General features: G+C 43.2%; 1 long non-coding RNA gene across 1 annotated transcript in view; it reads left to right on the top strand.

Moving 5' to 3' along the window:
- Positions 1–14188, top strand: part of LOC148315724 (uncharacterized) — a 75609-nt gene extending 61421 nt beyond the window's left edge. The window contains exon 3 of the long non-coding RNA XR_015840651.1: positions 14088–14188. This is a non-coding gene — a long non-coding RNA (uncharacterized LOC148315724). The remainder of the gene's footprint in view (positions 1–14087) is intronic.
- The last annotated feature ends 6019 nt before the right edge of the window (positions 14189–20207 follow it).

The following is a 20207-nucleotide window of genomic DNA, read 5'->3' as shown; positions in this document are numbered from 1 at the left end:
AACCAAGACAGTGACGACTTACTGTCCGGTTTAAAAATGCCCTGACGCCTTTTTTAGACTGAAATAACTTACTAAAGTTTTCGTTTTGTGCCATTCAGAATGGGAGAGGGAGCCAGGAGGCGAAACAGCCGTCTTGCCAGTTCAATCCCGCACACCCTCTGACTCTCACCCTCCGTTCTGCCTTTTTATTGAAACTAACTCATCAATAACTAATCACCAGAAGACAGAAAAGCATCAACAACTAATCACCAAGAGACAGAAAACATCAATAACTCACGGTATAAAGGTCAGTTTAACTAAAGCATCAATAACTAATCACCAGGGACTCCAGCAGGCAGAAAATCATAACCCAAGGTCAGTTTAACTAAACACATCTTCAGGATACGGTGTCTGTGTGTGTGTGTGTTAAAATAACAAGTAAGTGTCTCTGTGTGTGTTAAACATTAATGAGTGTATAAAAACATGATTATGAATACACAAACTGATTACCTATCCTCAGCCCATCTTACATTTCCCCCCTGTTGTGGATTTAAAAATCATGTCCTTACGGCTTTAAGACAGATCATCATAATGAAATCATACAACAGTGTGATCATCAGTGGAGGAGGGAAAACCTCACATTAGGGAAAAATTCCCCTCCTCCCTTCCGGCGTAGAATGAGATCCTCATAATTTGATGACCATCAGGGAATAAAACTTGTCCCTGGGGTGACTTGGTGGAGGCCCTTGCCTCGTTGTAGGAGAGGACAGCCGTCCTTACCTCCCGGATCTTCGTGTATGGTGTGTGTGTGTGTGCACGTGTGTGGACAGGGGCAAGAAGTCCATGTGTTTTTACGTTTTAGTGTCCAGTTTGAGTTCGTCATTCTCAACATTAATCAGGTTGTAACGGTACATTTGGGCAACAAACCTACGATTAACCATCATCTTTGTCATAAAAATAATGCAACATGAACAGACTAAACATAACAAAATGAAAACTATAATTATCCCTATATATTGTTTTTTTAAATTCTTCATAGTGGTCATAACATCAATAATTGTTTCATTTTTATTAAAAATTCAAATGCAGTAATGTACTCCAATCAAGGCTGATATTCCTTTGTTATGTACGTCATTAATTTCCAAACAATATCTAATCTTTTTGTTCTGTGGCTTCAACATATTTATCATCTCATCAATATTAGCACCACAGAGTACTGAGTTTCGAGATCCTCACAATAGTCGTTCTCAAAATGATATTTTTTTTTTATCAATTTAGCTTTGTTAAGGTAAGATATTTTATTGACAATCTAACATTAATATGCAAAGAACATGTACATTAGTACGAAATGTAAAAAAAAATTGTGGTGGGGGGGGGGTGCGAATTGTTTTCTTCTTGGTAGGGGGGGCATGACAGGAAATAATTGAGAACCACTGGTCTAGTCACACACCAGCTCGGGTTCATTCCCTACCAGAGAAATGACATTCCATGTCCCCAGAGCTAGGCGCTTTATGTTGCCGGGGATTGGACTGCCTTTGACTGCCTCCTAGCTCAAAGGAAACCCAAATTCTTTGGTCCCGCCCACTGGTAGTGAGCCGAAGCCCTTGTATTAAATAATAAATAAATACATAAAATAAAAAAATTAATACATTTAAAAAACGGACCGATCCACTGCTTGGGTTAGTTTGACCCACCTTGAGATCCGTTCCCACTCAGTGACAGTGTCTACAAGCCACTGCCACCAGGCCAGTGAACCGACGTCCAGGCAGTGACAAAAAACGTGATCAAATTACATTGCTCATCATAAGGTGTTTGTGAGACGCTCTTTGTATGTTTCCTCAATTAAGACCTGTTTTCCATTGGTGTATTTGAAAAAAGTGGTGAACCTGTTAAATTCACTACAAAACGTTAAGAAGATGAAAGTAATGTTTGAAGGAATATTATTTTTCTATCGACATGCCGGCGGGCGGGCACAGATAGAGAGTGATAAAGCAGCACCACCCGCGCGGGGCGTGCTGACGAAAAGGCAAGCGCTCCTCCTCTCATCGCGTCCTTATTAAGACAGAAAAAAGACGCTGTTGAATTTGACCTATTCGCAGTTCGAGCAGGTGCTTAACGCTGGAGAATATCACCACTTCGAAGTTCGAACTGCTGTTGAAACGGAGAGGTAAGTGTTTTTCGTTTGTTTTTATTCAAAAGAGTGCATTTGTTCATGGTTAGAGATAGTTGTGTGGAAAACACTATACAAAGTAGCACCATGGATGTGGGCCTACAACACTGGCCTAGCAAACATGTGCTCCTACATCGACATAATTGACGAGCTCCAGTTAAGCATTGAATAATTATAAAACGTCATGGTGCTTTTACTCATTTAAAGAACTAAACCGACGCGTATTTTCATCCGGTGGTCAGGTTTGCATTGAATGTGAGCACGAGGGACGCTAGCTTGTTGCGTTAGCTTTGCGGAGCTAACAGCTTGCACTTTTGTTATAGAACAACAGAATGCAAGTACCATGATAATTTCTGTCATTAATTTTTGTGTAAGACACGATGTTCACTGGTTAATTACATGATTCTTAAAGCAAAGGTTACTGTGAATGCAATTTTGGTAAGATTTTTGTAGTCACACTGCATAAATCTGTCTGTCTGTTGTTTAAACTTCAATATAAACTATTATGGTTGAAATCGTTAATTGGGATGGAGGGATTTATATTTTTTTAATTTATAATTTATTTTTCTTACACTGATATTGTTAAAACTCCATTTAGCCTATAGTATTAATAATTCTCAACACAAAACTGTCTTTTTTCTTTATAGAATAAACAATGCCTTCCCTGAGATGCAGGAAGTCCCCAAAGCAGGATACTATTGAACATGCAGTCAAGGGTCTGGACAAGACTGCAGAGTTAGAAGCGAAGTATATAAACTCATTTAAAGGTATGATGTTAACGCTTTTGCTAAGATATATTATTGTTTTCTGATAACCAAGCTGACATCGTTTTTTAAGTGGTTATTTTACATTAAGAGTGTCTTGACCTTTTCTTTTGTCAGTTTCAAGTTATTTCAGTGAGCGTGAAACCTGATGGTAGGAGTTCTATCTAAATTAAGGCTGTACTTGATGACGCCCTCCGGCATTTTTATACCACAATAGACCGGTGAACAAGTCCGATATTGATAGTCTAGTGTAAACCACGTTATACGTCACAGAGATCACGTGACGCGATCCAATATGACTGTGTATACAGTGTATGTCATTGTTATGAAACTAAATAATCTTAAAGTTTTTTTTTTACGTAACCAGGTGCCATTGACATTTGTACTTTCAGTCCTAATACATACTGGCTAATGCAATGCTGGAAAATGAATTTTGGCTGGTCTGTTCCTTTAAAATCATAAAGAAGGGCTCTGCTCTATCCCTCACAAGAAGCAATGTTTCAAACCACCCTACATTAGTATAGTGGCCCAAATGAATATGATGACTCCTTATTTGTGTGCTTAAAAATATGACGAAGCTATCTTGATTTCCCTGTTAACTAGGTCGAGGAGTATTTACCAAGGCCCCTTTCAGGAAAGACGACTTTATTCTTTATTATGGAGTACAGAGGAAAATTGATAGATTCTGATAAATCTCAACGCAGGAAGATGGATGGAAGAGGCACTGTCTTTTTGTTTGACTTCCGCCGGCAAGAAAAAACTTGGAGGTGAGGCAAAGATTGAGATGTTATCTTATTTTTGTTTTTATTTAAAAAAATAAACACATACTCATCCCATAAGTGTTAGGGGAAAAATCATTCTCTAAGCAAAAATGTATACCGTATTTTCGCACCCAAAAGACGCGCCGTGTCAAAGGGCGCAACACCTGTTGAGGCCGCTATTTCTGTCTTTGTAACATATACTGGACGCACCGCCTGACAAGACGATAGCACAGCTGCTGTTAGCATAGCATGAACTTGGCAGAGCTGCCCACACTGACACAGCCGATAGCAGCCTACTATGCCCCAATAACATGAGCAATCACCCCATTGTTGCAGCAGACGCCAAGTCTCTATTGACAATAGCTGACAATGGCTCAGGCCAATATTAGGTGCATTGGCAATAGCCTACAAAGCAACGTCAGGGGAGGGACTTGGCTGCTCACCACACACAAAAAATAAAAAACTCATCATACAAGCAAACAATGAAACATAGAAATAAGATTAACACAAACATGTATCTCTCATGCCATCAATATACCCAAAAAAAATGAAAATAATACAAAAGCCACTCAGCCTTAGCTAATTCAAGCAATGCATTCTGGGAGCAGAGACCCACAATCCCATAGCTGTTTAGAGAGATTTGCATGGCTGTTTAAAGAGATGTGCTGTTATGCTTTGGACTTTTTGTCTGTTGTCTAAACCTGGGACGTTTCTTGCTTGCAATAACATAAATGATAAGACAGACTAAAACATTGTGGACAGCTGCCCTTTGTCCAGCTTTTTCCAACACCATCACCCAAACATTATAGTCAGATGGTGTATTTGTCACGGTCGATTGTGAGCATGGACAACTCACTCTTTGCCCAGCAGGGTGTGCTAACATGCACTTCCAACAGCTCGTTGATGACAAGGGCTGATGGACGTGAGTGGTACTTTGTCCATTTAATGGACGCATCGACTGACAGGGCGCTTTGTTTGCTTATGACTGCGAAAATACGGTGATTACTTTTATTCATGCGTTGAATCTGTACAAATGAAAATATAGACCATGAAGTCTCAAAGACAAGCTGTTAATAGGGTCTGATTCCAATAGAAATTTCTTGTATGATTTGATTTAGAAGATTTAAAAATTGTGGATTTCCTATTTTTATGTTTTGTGTACACAAGATTGTCTCAAAGATTAATTTCTGACATTGATTGAATAATTGTTTTTTTTTTTTTAAATCTATTTTAAGTGTTGATGCCGCTCAAGAAGATGGCAGTCTGGGAAGACTGGTTAATGATGACCACATGCACCCCAACTGTAAAATGAAGAAGAAGACAACAGAGGACAGACCACACCTCTGTCTGTTTGCGCTCCGAGACATTGATGTTGGCGAAGAAATAACTTAAGACTATGGACCAGCTGGCCTTGGAGAACACAGGTTTGTAAGATGCATCTTTAAGTACAATAACAGAGCCCACTTGTGGTGTTCTGGTGATGTAGTTTCCAATTAGTTTGGCAATCTAATAAATGTATGTTGAGGTTTCTATGGAAGTTGAACATGCTGACTGACTGGGGGAGTTCTCCATTGTCCACTATCTGTAATTCAAATTTGTGGGTCTGAGTCAAAGTTTGGCTCTTCAGGAACAACGAACTGGTCAGGGAGTGACAGTATTACAAAGTTCTGCGTTACTCTTTTCTGGGCGGTGGCCCTGTTAGGCCATCATATGCCATATTGCAAATATCCCCATTGTGGGACTAATTAAGGACATCTTTATGTTGTGGTTTCCCTACCAGAACCAGCACCAACCCTGTATATTCATGATATAAAACACTGTTTCAATTTGATATTTAGCCTTTCTATACTGTAAAAATAGAAGACCCCAGGCTTTCCTGCGCTCCCTTGCCCAATTGGTGGTGTTCAGGAGACAACCTGGGACTGAAATATCAGTCACAACCAGTGTTGTTTTCGTCACTGATGACTATGACGAAAATACTTCGTTAACGCCCCTTTTTTAATGACGATGACAAGCTAAACGAGGTTCTTTTATGACGAAAACATGACGTGATGTACATGAATTTTTTTCGTTGACGAGACAAAATTGTTAGCATGTGGTTCATAAATTATTTTATGTTGCTTTTAGTGAAATAAAGCCACAACAGTTGCCCAACAAAATGTTTTGCTTCTCTGCTTATTTTGGAGCAGTGAGCATTGATTCCACTGTTGCCACTTTTTTCTGTTTGTAATGAAGAATCCTTTGTAGTCCATCCAAAAGTCTTTGTTATTGGGTGGAAACCTTGAATGCCTTGTTTTAACTCAAATGGACTTAAACCCATCCATCCATCCATCCGTTATCTGTACCGCTTCTCCTCACTAGGGTCGCGGGGGGTGTTGGAGCCGATCCCAGCTGTCTTCGGCAGTAGGCGAGGTACACCCTTGAATTGGTGTCCAGCCAATCGCAGGGCATACATAGACGAACAACCATCCACGCTCACACTCATGCCTAGGGGCAATTAGAGTGTCCAAGCAACTTGCCATGCATGTTTTAAGAATATGGGAGGAAACCGAATTACCCAGAGGAAACCCACGCAGGAAGGCCGGAGCCAGAATCGTACCTACGACCTCAATATTGTGAGGCCATCCTGCTAACCAGTTGGGCCACCGTGCCGCTTGGACTAAAACCTTTGTGAATAAATTGACGAAAACTAGGGTAAAACTTTTTTTGCGTTTCCGTCGATTAAAACTGGACTAAAACCCTTTTTTTAGTTTTCGTTGACTAAAACTATAACGAATTGGGATGACTAAATGTGATGTAAACAAATCAGCACTTTGTCCAAATGACTTGGACAAAATCTAAAGTGCCTGCCAAAAACAACACTGGTCACAACACGTGTCTACAGAAGATTAATTGGCATGGGCGAAATTAATTAGTTTTATTTCATTCATGAGCTTATGTTTTGTTTTGGGTGGCTAAGGCTTAAAATGTGTAAAAATCTAATCCAACCTCAAATATAATTAATTCAATAAATTTATGATGCTACTAAAACATCGAAGCAGCCTCCTCCAGGCTTTACAGACTCAGAAATGGAAGTATGCGTATCGTGTACTCATCCTGTCGTGTCTCGAGATGTTAAAATTGCAGTTAGATAGACGTGTGCTGATTAGACAAGACTTCTAATATATCTGGTGTCACAGGATATTTGTCAGTGAATGTGTATGTCTGGTTTGAGGCTCACTCAGCTTTTTCAGAGTTTTGTGACGTTTTGGCAAAAGGCGTGGCTATTACGGTGCTGAAAAGTCCGATTGTACTTTGTGGCAACAAAAGCTCCGGCAACATGACTCAGATGATCCTATCTTCTCGAAGTTGTACACATTTGAGGATACTTCAGCCCTGAAGACATCTACCAACTTATTTTTCATCGTAGTAGTAGCGCCACCAACTGGTAAAAGCTAATACAAGTTATTTTCTTGGATGTTTTTCTCCGTGCAACTCAACAAGGTCACCCTCATATATGCTCGGAGGACTGTTTCGGCCATGAGGATGTCACAATACGAAATTCATCCTTTTTCGTGAAAAGTTGTGGGAGTGGCATTGCACTGTTTGGCAATAAAACAACGCTGATTATGAGGTTCTAAATATGAACGACAACTCGTGAAACTTGACACACACATCAGGCAGAGCAAATTTATCAATATTTTATACGTTAGTTGTGCAGCTTTTTTGAAATGGCTCGCCATGGCCCTCGAGAAATGTTCAAAAAAGCAGCCCTGGTTGAGTGTTTCACCTCGCTTTTTGTAAATTTTATGGAGTACAGTGAACCCTCGGTTATCGCGGTTAATGGGGACCGAGACCACCCGCGGAAACTGAAAATCCGCGAAGTAGCGGCGCACCTTCAAAAATGCTTAAAAGAAAATACAATATATATAATAAATATATATATATATATATATATATATATATATATATATATATATATATATATATATATATATATATACGGGGGGAGAGAGAGAGAGAGAGAGAGTGAAATTCATGTTATAACAAAAAAACCAAATTATTATTAAAACTTATTATTTTTTTATTCCCCAGCCATTCTTTTTGTATTTATTTAATTACTCCGACTTTTACCTGCTGGTACGCCGTCCGGTGTTCCCTGTGAAATGAAAGGTGGCATTCTTTAATTATTTATTTATTTATACATTTATTCATTCATAACTGACAGCTTCGCGCTCCGTTCGTGTCCGGGCGGAAGAGGTGTTCCAATTCGGCTTAACTGTGACACACGCCCGCCCTCCTCCCCCGGAGCTTCCATTCGGTTAAACTTAGGGGCCGCTTGGCACCGCCCGTGCCCGGGGAAGGTGCTCCTCTTCGGCTTACTGTGACGCGAGCATGCCCGCCTCCTCCGGAGCTTCCATTCGGTTAAACTTAGGGGCCGCTTGGAACCGCCCGTGCCTGGGGAAGGTGCTCCTCTTCGGCTTACTGTGACACACGCCCGCCCTCCTCCCCCGGAGCTTCCATTCGGTTAAACTTAGGGGCCGCTTGGCACCGCCCGTGCCCGGGGAAGGTGCTCCTCTTCGGCTTACTGTGACGCGAGCATGCCCGCCTCCTCCGGAGCTTCCATTCGGTTAAACTTAGGGGCCGCTTGGAACCGCCCGTGCCTGGGGAAGGTGCTCCTCTTCGGCTTACTGTGACGCGAGCATGCCCTCCTCCTCCGGAGCTTCCATTCGGTTAAACTTAGGGGCCGCTTGGCACCGCCCGTGCCCGGGGACGGTGCTCCTCTACGGCTTAACTGCCACGCACGCCGGCCGGAGCCCTGGTACGGTCCGAACCGCGCGAAACGTCGCCACCGATCGTGTCCGGGGGAACGTGCTCTTCTTCGTCCACTCTCCTCTTCGCCCACGCTCTTCTTCGGCGCACGCCGGCCGTCTAACCGCTCCAGCGCCCGTCGTGCCGCTCGGCGAAACTACAATGCCCCCGAATATTTTTTATACCCGCGAAGCACTGAACCCGCGAAAGGTGAACCGCGAAGTAGCGAGGGTTCACTGTATGTATAAGACCAAGACCTACAAAAAAGTCTCTTGGAGCAATGAGCTAGGTTTTACAGGAAGTCGGCCATTTTGAATTTACTTAAAAGGGGCGGGTCACCACAATGGACTTTGTGTAGAAATTATTATTGGGGCCCGAGCAGCGACCGCGCCGAGGTCCCTATTGTTTATGTAGAAATTATTATTAGGGCCCGAGCAGCGACCGCTACGAGGTCCCCATTGTTTTTGTGGAAATTATTATTATTATTATTATTAGGGCCCGAGCAGTGACCGCTGCGAGGTCCCTATTGTTTTTCTAGAAATTGTTATTAGGGCCCGAGCTGCGACGGCTGCGAGGTCCCTATTGTTTTTGTAGAAAATATTATTACTTTTATTATTATTATTATTATTATTATTAGGGCCTGAGCAGCGACCGCTGCGAAGTCCCTGTTGTTTTTGTAGAAATTATTATTATTATTATTTTTCCGATTGTACGATCGCATTTTTGACCCCGAAACATGCACAAAAACTCACCAAACTTGGCAGTCTCATCGGGCATGGCGAGAAATTTGATATTTTAACGTCTAATATGAACAGGAAGTGAGTTATGAATTTTTGAAAGTCCGACTTTTGCCCTTTTTTGCATGTTTACAGGGGTCATTCTTTTGCACCCTGATCCTAAAGGCTTCATCTGATTGCCTTAAAATTCTGTCTGTAGCATCTTAAGACCTGGGACAAACACTGGGGCTAAAATCTTTTGTTTCCGAAATACTATATGACGGGGCGGGGCTTCAAAGTTTTCACTTAAGATTTCCTTCGCCGCAATGGACAAAATGCTTAATAACTCTCCTGCACATGCTGCTAAAAATCCAAAACTTCACATATACATAAAGAGTCGGTACCTGAAGACATCTATATGTTTATATTCTGTTATACACCTTGCGCCAATCAATATCATTTTTTACATTTTGACGTACTGCACGGTGCCCTTTTAACGAATCCGATTGAAAATTGGCTAGAAAAGACTCAAGACATTGATCTTACTCTATCCCTATTTTTGTGACTTTCCTTCGAAGGGCGTGGCTATTGCGGTGCCGCAGAGTCTGATTATTCTCCGTGGCAACAAAAGTTCCTGCAAAATGATTCAGATGATCCATCTTCTCGAAATTTTTCACATTTGAGGATATTCAGGCCCTGAAGACGGCTGCCAACTTATTTTTGATCGCAGTGGTAGCGCCACCAACTGGTTAAAACAAATACAAATTATTTTCGTTGATGTTTTTCTCCGGGCAGGTTAACAAAATCTACCTTATATTTGCTCGGATGAGTGTTTAGGCCTTGAGGATGTCACAATACGAAAGTCTTTCGCCTTCTTCAGAGTGTCACATGATGGTGTCTTGTGACCCGTCTTTATCAGCTGATGTTCCATGAGGGCGTGACTTAACTGTCACAAGAATGAAGGCAAGTCACGCCCCCCGCTGTCCGTTCACTCCGCCAAGATGCTGCTCCAGGTGGTAGAGAGGATGAAGGCTCCCTTGTCTCTGTTCATGGTTTTTATGCCTCGCTTGCAGATCTCAATGGCCTCTCTGATCCAGCGCTGTTGTTTGTTCTCTTCGGTGCGGATGACCCTGCCCTTCTCCCGGTCCATGATGTGGTTTTCCCTTTTGCAGTGGTCAGTGATTGCTGATTTGTAATGTTCATGTTGTGCTTGTTCTTTTACTGCTATGATTTTTCACTTTTTTGACAGGTAATTCACACCCTCATGGAACATCAGCTGATAAAGACGGGTCTCAAGACACCATCATGCGACACTCTGAAGAAGGCGAAAGACTCGCCGAAACATGTCAGGTAAAAAATTTACCTAAAACATAATTGTCTGCTTTTAATGAATCTGTCAAATATCAATAATAAGAAGACAAAATGAACCTAATACAAATAAATGAATGCTTAATAACTCCCCTGCACATGCTCCTAAAAATCCAAACCTTCACCTGTAAATAAAATGTCCCGACCTGAAGACATCTTAATGTTATTATTTTGTTATACACACAGCGCCGCCAAGTGGAATAAAAAATTTGTTTTTATTTTAATTTTCACGTACTGCACGGTGCCCTTTTGACGAATCCGACTGAAAATTAGTCAGAAAAGACTCAAGACAATGATCTTACTCTCTGCCGAGTTTTGTGACGTTTTGGCAAAAGGCGTGGCTATTACGGTGCTGAAAAGTCCGATTGTACTTTGTGGCAACAAAAGCTCCGGCAACATGACTGAGATGATCCTATCTTCTCGAAGTTGTACACATTTGAGGATACTTCAACCCTGAAGACATCTACCAACTTATTTTTCATCGTAGTAGTAGCGCCACCAACTGGTAAAAGCTAATACAAGTTATTTTCTTGGATGTTTTTCTCCGTGCAACTCAACAAGGTCGCCCTCATATATGCTCGGAGGACTGTTTCGTCCATGAGGATGTCACAATACGAAATTCATCCTTTTTCGTGAAAAGTTGTGGGAGTGGCATTGCACTGTCCGGCAATAAAACAACGCTGATTATGAGGTTCTAAATATGAACGACAACTCGTGAAACTTGACACACACATCAGGCAGAGCAAATTTATCAATATTTTATACGTTAGTTGTGAAGCTTTTTTTAAATGGCTCGCCATGGCCCTCGAGAAATGTTCAAAAAAGCAGCCCTGGTTGAGTGTTTCACCTCGCTTTTTGTAAATTTTATGGAGTACAGTGAACCCTCGGTTGTCGCGGTTAATGGGGACCGAGACCACCCGCGGAAACTGAAAATCCGCGAAGTAGCGGCGCACCTTCAAAAATGCTTAAAAAAAAATACAATATATATAATAAATATATATATATATATATAGATAGATATATACATAGATATATATATATATATATATACAGAGAGAGAGAGAGAGTGAAATTCATGTTATAACAAAAAAAACAAATTATTATTAAAACGTATTATTTTTTTATTCCCCAGCCATTCTTTTTGTATTTATTTAATTACTCCGACTATTACCTGCTGGTACGCCGTCCGGTGTGCCCTGTGAAATGAAAGGTGGCATTCTTTATTTATTTATTTATTTATTCATTTATTCATTCATAACTGACAGCTTCGCGCTCCGTTCGTGCCCGGGCGGAAGAGGTGTTCCAATTCGGCTTAACTGTGACACACGCCCGCCCTCCTCCCCCGGAGCTTCCATTCGGTTAAACTTAGGGGCCGCTTGGCACCGCCCGTGCCCGGGGAAGGTGCTCCTCTTCGGCTTACTGTGACGCGAGCATGCCCGCCTCCTCCGGAGCTTCCATTCGGTTAAACTTAGGGGCCGCTTGGAACCGCCCGTGCCCGGCGAAGGTGCTCCTCTTCGGCTTACTGTGACGCGAGCATGCCCTCCTCCTCCGGAGCTTCCATTTGGTTAAACTTAGGGGCCGCTTGGAACCGCCCGTGCCCGGGGAAGGTGCTCCTCTTCGGCTTACTGTGACGCGAGCATGCCCTCCTCCTCCGGAGCTTCCATTCGGTTAAACTTAGGGGCCGCTTGGCACCGCCCGTGCCCGGGGAAGGTGCTCCTCTACGGCTTAACTGCCACGCACGCCGGCCGGAGCTCTGGTACGGTCCGAACCGCGCGAAACGTCGCCACCGATCGTGTCCGGGGGAACGTGCTCTTCTTCGTCCACTCTCCTCTTCGCCCACGCTCTTCTTCGGCGCACGCCGGCCGTCTAACCGCTCCAGCGCCCGTCGTGCCGCTCGGCGAAACTACAATGCCCCCGAATATTTTTTATACCCGCGAAGCACTGAACCCGCGAAAGGTGAACCGCGAAGTAGCGAGGGTTCACTGTATGTATAAGACCAAGACCTACAAAAAAAGTCTCTTGGAGCAATGAGCTAGGTTTTACAGGAAGTCGGCCATTTTGAATTTACTTAAAAGGGGCGGGTCACCACAATGGACTTTGTGTAGAAATTATTATTGGGGCCCGAGCAGCGACCGCGGCGAGGTCCCTATTGTTTATGTAGAAATTATTATTCGGGCCCGAGCAGCGACCGCTACGAGGTCCCCATTGTTTTTGTGGAAATTATTATTATTATTATTATTAGGGCCCGAGCAGTGACCGCTGCGAGGTCCCTATTGTTTTTCTAGAAATTGTTATTAGGGCCCGAGCTGCGACGGCTGCGAGGTCCCTATTGTTTTTGTAGAAAATATTAATACTTTTATTATTATTATTATTATTATTATTAGGGCCTGAGCAGCGACCGCTGCGAAGTCCCTGTTGTTTTTGTAGAAATTATTATTATTATTATTTTTCCGATTGTTCGATTGCATTTTTGACCCCCGAAACATGCACAAAAATTCACCAAACTTGGCAGTCTCATCGGGCATGGCGAAAAATTTGATATTTTAACGTCTAATATGAACAGGAAGTGAGTTATGAATTTTTGAAAGTCCGACTTTTGCCCTTTTTTGCATGTTTACAGGGGTCATTCTTTTGCACCCTGATCCTAAAGGCTTCATCTGATTGCCTTAAAATTCTGTCTGTAGCATCTTAAGACCTGGGACAAACACTGGGGCTAAAATTTTTTGTTTCCGAAATACTATATGACGGGGGCGGGGCTTCGAAGTTTTCACTTAAGATTTCCTTCGCCGCAATGGACAAAATGCTTAATAACTCTCTTGCACATGCTGCTAAAAATCCAAAACTTCACATGTACATCAAGAGTCGGTACCTGAAGACATCTATATGTTTATATTCTGTTATACACCTTGCGCCAATCAATATCATTTTTTACATTTTGACGTCCTGCACGGTGCCCTTTTAACGAATCCGATTGAAAATTGGCTAGAAAAGACTCAAGACATTGATCTTACTCTTTCCCTATTTTTGTGACTTTCCTTCGAAGGGCGTGGCTATTACGGTGCCGCAGAGTCTGATTATTCTCCGTGGCAACAAAAGTTCCTGCAAAATGATTCAGATGATCCATCTTCTCGAAATTTTTCACATTTGAGGATATTCAGGCCCTGAAGACGGCTGCCAACTTATTTTTGATCGCAGTGGTAGCGCCACCAACTGGTTAAAACAAATACAAATTATTTTCGTTGATGTTTTTCTCCGGGCAGGTTAACAAAATCTACCTTATATTTGCTCGGATGAGTGTTTAGGCCTTGAGGATGTCACAATACGAAAGTCTTTCGCCTTCTTCAGAGTGTCACATGATGGTGTCTTGTGGCCCGTCTTTATCAGCTGATGTTCCATGAGGGCGTGACTTACCTGTCACAAGAATGAAGGCAAGTCACGCCCCCCGCTGTCCGTTAACTCCGCCAAGATGCTGGTCCAGGTGGTAGAGAGGATGAAGGCTCCCTTGTCTCTGTTCATGGTTTTTATGCCTCGCTTGCAGATCTCAATGGCCTCTCTGATCCAGCGCTGTTGTTTGTTCTCTTCTGTGCGGATGACCCTGCCCTTCTCCCGGTCCATGATGTGGTTTTCCCTTTTGCAGTGGTCAGTGATTGCTGATTTGTAATGTTCATGTTGTGCTTGTTCTTTTACTGCTCTGATTTTTCATTTTTTTGACAGGTAAGTCACACCCTCATGGAACATCAGCTGATAAAGACGGGTCTCAAGACACCATCATGCGACACTCTGAAGAAGGCGAAAGACTCGCCGGAACATGTCAGGTAAAAAATTTACCGAAAACACAATTGTCTGCTTTTAATGAATCTGTCAAATATCAATAATAAGAAGACAAAATGAACCTAATACAAATAAATGAATGCTTAATAACTCCCCTGCACATGCTCCTAAAAATCCAAACCTTCACCTGTAAATAAAATGTCCCGACCTGAAGACATCTTAATGTTATTATTTTGTTATACACACAGCGCCGCCAAGTGGAATCAAAAATTTGTTTTTATTTTAATTTTCACGTACTGCACCGTGCCCTTTTGACGAATCCGACTGAAAATTAGTCAGAAAAGACTCAAGACAATGATCTTACTCTCTGCCGAGTTTTGTGACGTTTTGGCAAAAGGCGTGGCTATTACGGTGCTGAAAAGTCCGATTGTACTTTGTGGCAACAAAAGCTCCGGCAACATGACTCAGATGATCCTATCTTCTCGAAGTTGTACACATTTGAGGATACTTCAGCCCTGAAGACATCTACCAACTTATTTTTCATCGTAGTAGTAGCGCCACCAACTGGTAAAAGCTAATACAAGTTATTTTCTTGGATGTTTTTCTCCGTGCAACTCAACAAGGTCGCCCTCATATATGCTCGGAGGACTGTTTCGGCCATGAGGATGTCACAATACGAAATTCATCCTTTTTCGTGAAAAGTTGTGGGAGTGGCATTGCACTGTTTGGCAATAAAACAACGCTGATTATGAGGTTCTAAATATGAACGACAACTCGTGAAACTTGACACACACATCAGGCAGAGCAAATTTATCAATATTTTATACGTTAGTTGTGCAGCTTTTTTGAAATGGCTCGCCATGGCCCTCGAGAAATGTTCAAAAAAGCAGCCCTGGTTGAGTGTTTCACCTCGCTTTTTGTAAATTTTATGGAGTACAGTGAACCCTCGGTTATCGCGGTTAATGGGGACCGAGACCACCCGCGGAAACTGAAAATCCGCGAAGTAGCGGCGCACCTTCAAAAATGCTTAAAAGAAAATACAATATATATAATAAATATATATATATATATATATATATATATATATATATATATACGGGGGGAGAGAGAGAGAGAGAGAGAGAGTGAAATTCATGTTATAACAAAAAAACCAAATTATTATTAAAACGTATTATTTTTTTATTCCCCAGCCATTCTTTTTGTATTTATTTAATTACTCCGACTTTTACCTGCTGGTACGCCGTCCGGTGTTCCCTGTGAAATGAAAGGTGGCATTCTTTAATTATTTATTTATTTATTCATTTATTCATTCATAACTGACAGCTTCGCGCTCCGTTCGTGCCCGGGCGGAAGAGGTGTTCCAATTCGGCTTAACTGTGACACACGCCCGCCCTCCTCCCCCGGAGCTTCCATTCGGTTAAACTTAGGGGCCGCTTGGCACCGCCCGTGCCCCGGGAAGGTGCTCCTCTTCGGCTTACTGTGACGCGAGCATGCCCGCCTCCTCCGGAGCTTCCATTCGGTTAAACTTAGGGGCCGCTTGGAACCGCCCGTGCCCGGCAAAGGTGCTCCTCTTCGGCTTACTGTGACGCGAGCATGCCCTCCTCCTCCGGAGCTTCCATTTGGTTAAACTTAGGGGCCGCTTGGAACCGCCCGTGCCTGGGGAAGGTGCTCCTCTTCGGCTTACTGTGACGCGAGCATGCCCTCCTCCTCCGGAGCTTCCATTCGGTTAAACTTAGGGGCCGCTTGGCACCGCCCGTGCCCGGGGACGGTGCTCCTCTACGGCTTAACTGCCACGCACGCCGGCCGGAGCCCTGGTACGGTCCGAACCGCGCGAAACGTCGCCACCGATCGTGTCCGGGGGAACGTGCTCTTCTTCGTCCACTCTCCTCTTCGCCCACGCTCTTCTTCGGCGCACGCCGGCCGTCTAACCGCTCCAGCGCCCGTCGTGCCGCTCGGCGAAACTACAATGCCCCCGAATATTTTTTATACCCGCGAAGCACTGAACCCGCGAAAGGTGAACCGCGAAGTAGCGAGGGTTCACTGTATGTATAAGACCAAGACCTACAAAAAAGTCTCTTGGAGCAATGAGCTAGGTTTTACAGGAAGTCGGCCATTTTGAATTTACTTAAAAGGGGCGGGTCACCACCATGGACTTTGTGTAGAAATTATTATTGGGGCCCGAGCAGCGACCGCGGCGAGGTCCCTATTGTTTATGTAGAAATTATTATTAGGGCCCGAGCAGCGACCGCTACGAGGTCCCCATTGTTTTTGTGGAAATTATTATTATTATTATTATTAGGGCCCGAGCAGTGACCGCTGCGAGGTCCCTATTGTTTTTCTAGAAATTGTTATTAGGGCCCGAGCTGCGACGGCTGCGAGGTCCCTATTGTTTTTGTAGAAAATATTATTACTTTTATTATTATTATTATTATTATTATTATTAGGGCCTGAGCAGCGACCGCTGCGAAGTCCCTATTGTTTTTGTAGAAATTATTATTATTATTATTTTTCCGATTGTTCGATCGCATTTTTGACCCCCGAAACATGCACAAAAACTCACCAAACTTGGCAGTCTCATCGGGCATGGCGAGAAATTTGATATTTTAACGTCTAATATGAACAGGAAGTGAGTTATGAATTTTTGAAAGTCCGACTTTTGCCCTTTTTTGCATGTTTACAGGGGTCATTCTTTTGCACCCTGATCCTAAAGGCTTCATCTGATTGCCTTAAAATTATGTCTGTAGCATCTTAAGACCTGGGACAAACACTGGGGCTAAAATCTTTTGTTTCCGAAATACTATATGACGGGGGCGGGGCTTCAAAGTTTTCACTTAAGATTTCCTTCGCCGCAATGGACAAAATGCTTAATAACTCTCCTGCACATGCTGCTAAAAATCCAAAACTTCACATATACATAAAGAGTCGGTACCTGAAGACATCTATATGTTTATATTCTGTTATACACCTTGCGCCAATCAATATCATTTTTTACATTTTGACGTACTGCACGGTGCCCTTTTAACGAATCCGATTGAAAATTGGCTAGAAAAGACTCAAGACATTGATCTTACTCTATCCCTATTTTTGTGACTTTCCTTCGAAGGGCGTGGCTATTGCGGTGCCGCAGAGTCTGATTATTCTCCGTGGCAACAAAAGTTCCTGCAAAATGATTCAGATGATCCATCTTCTCGAAATTTTTCACATTTGAGGATATTCAGGCCCTGAAGACGGCTGCCAACTTATTTTTGATCGCAGTGGTAGCGCCACCAACTGGTTAAAACAAATACAAATTATTTTCGTTGATGTTTTTCTCCGGGCAGGTTAACAAAATCTACCTTATATTTGCTCGGATGAGTGTTTAGGCCTTGAGGATGTCACAATACGAAAGTCTTTCGCCTTCTTCAGAGTGTCACATGATGGTGTCTTGTGACCCGTCTTTATCAGCTGATGTTCCATGAGGGCGTGACTTAACTGTCACAAGAATGAAGGCAAGTCACGCCCCCCGCTGTCCGTTCACTCCGCCAAGATGCTGCTCCAGGTGGTAGAGAGGATGAAGGCTCCCTTGTCTCTGTTCATGGTTTTTATGCCTCGCTTGCAGATCTCAATGGCCTCTCTGATCCAGCGCTGTTGTTTGTTCTCTTCGGTGCGGATGACCCTGCCCTTCTCCCGGTCCATGATGTGGTTTTCCCTTTTGCAGTGGTCAGTGATTGCTGATTTGTAATGTTCATGTTGTGCTTGTTCTTTTACTGCTATGATTTTTCACTTTTTTGACAGGTAATTCACACCCTCATGGAACATCAGCTGATAAAGACGGGTCTCAAGACACCATCATGCGACACTCTGAAGAAGGCGAAAGACTCGCCGAAACATGTCAGGTAAAAAATTTACCTAAAACATAATTGTCTGCTTTTAATGAATCTGTCAAATATCAATAATAAGAAGACAAAATGAACCTAATACAAATAAATGAATGCTTAATAACTCCCCTGCACATGCTCCTAAAAATCCAAACCTTCACCTGTAAATAAAATGTCCCGACCTGAAGACATCTTAATGTTATTATTTTGTTATACACACAGCGCCGCCAAGTGGAATAAAAAATTTGTTTTTATTTTAATTTTCACGTACTGCACGGTGCCCTTTTGACGAATCCGACTGAAAATTAGTCAGAAAAGACTCAAGACAATGATCTTACTCTCTGCCGAGTTTTGTGACGTTTTGGCAAAAGGCGTGGCTATTACGGTGCTGAAAAGTCCGATTGTACTTTGTGGCAACAAAAGCTCCGGCAACATGACTGAGATGATCCTATCTTCTCGAAGTTGTACACATTTGAGGATACTTCAACCCTGAAGACATCTACCAACTTATTTTTCATCGTAGTAGTAGCGCCACCAACTGGTAAAAGCTAATACAAGTTATTTTCTTGGATGTTTTTCTCCGTGCAACTCAACAAGGTCGCCCTCATATATGCTCGGAGGACTGTTTCGTCCATGAGGATGTCACAATACGAAATTCATCCTTTTTCGTGAAAAGTTGTGGGAGTGGCATTGCACTGTCCGGCAATAAAACAACGCTGATTATGAGGTTCTAAATATGAACGACAACTCGTGAAACTTGACACACACATCAGGCAGAGCAAATTTATCAATATTTTATACGTTAGTTGTGAAGCTTTTTTTAAATGGCTCGCCATGGCCCTCGAGAAATGTTCAAAAAAGCAGCCCTGGTTGAGTGTTTCACCTCGCTTTTTGTAAATTTTATGGAGTACAGTGAACCCTCGGTTGTCGCGGTTAATGGGGACCGAGACCACCTGCGGAAACTGAAAATCCGCGAAGTAGCGGCGCACCTTCAAAAATGCTTAAAAAAAAATACAATATATATAATAAATATATATATATATATATAGATAGATATATACATAGATATATATATATATATATATATACAGAGAGAGAGAGAGAGTGAAATTCATGTTATAACAAAAAAAACAAATTATTATTAAAACGTATTATTTTTTTATTCCCCAGCCATTCTTTTTGTATTTATTTAATTACTCCGACTATTACCTGCTGGTACGCCGTCCGGTGTGCCCTGTGAAATGAAAGGTGGCATTCTTTATTTATTTATTTATTTATTCATTTATTCATTCATAACTGACAGCTTCGCGCTCCGTTCGTGCCCGGGCGGAAGAGGTGTTCCAATTCGGCTTAACTGTGACACACGCCCGCCCTCCTCCCCCGGAGCTTCCATTCGGTTAAACTTAGGGGCCGCTTGGCACCGCCCGTGCCCGGGGAAGGTGCTCCTCTTCGGCTTACTGTGACGCGAGCATGCCCGCCTCCTCCGGAGCTTCCATTCGGTTAAACTTAGGGGCCGCTTGGAACCGCCCGTGCCCGGCGAAGGTGCTCCTCTTCGGCTTACTGTGACGCGAGCATGCCCTCCTCCTCCGGAGCTTCCATTTGGTTAAACTTAGGGGCCGCTTGGAACCGCCCGTGCCCGGGGAAGGTGCTCCTCTTCGGCTTACTGTGACGCGAGCATGCCCTCCTCCTCCGGAGCTTCCATTCGGTTAAACTTAGGGGCCGCTTGGCACCGCCCGTGCCCGGGGAAGGTGCTCCTCTACGGCTTAACTGCCACGCACGCCGGCCGGAGCTCTGGTACGGTCCGAACCGCGCGAAACGTCGCCACCGATCGTGTCCGGGGGAACGTGCTCTTCTTCGTCCACTCTCCTCTTCGCCCACGCTCTTCTTCGGCGCACGCCGGCCGTCTAACCGCTCCAGCGCCCGTCGTGCCGCTCGGCGAAACTACAATGCCCCCGAATATTTTTTATACCCGCGAAGCACTGAACCCGCGAAAGGTGAACCGCGAAGTAGCGAGGGTTCACTGTATGTAT

The sequence above is a fragment of the Idiotropiscis lumnitzeri genome, unplaced genomic scaffold (assembly GCF_059441095.1).
Source record: "Idiotropiscis lumnitzeri isolate Australia: NSW breed Sydney's pygmy pipehorse unplaced genomic scaffold, RoL_Ilum_1.0 HiC_scaffold_49, whole genome shotgun sequence".
Classification (NCBI taxonomy): Eukaryota; Metazoa; Chordata; class Actinopteri; order Syngnathiformes; family Syngnathidae; genus Idiotropiscis; species Idiotropiscis lumnitzeri.
This window is presented reverse-complemented; position numbering and strand designations above follow the sequence as displayed.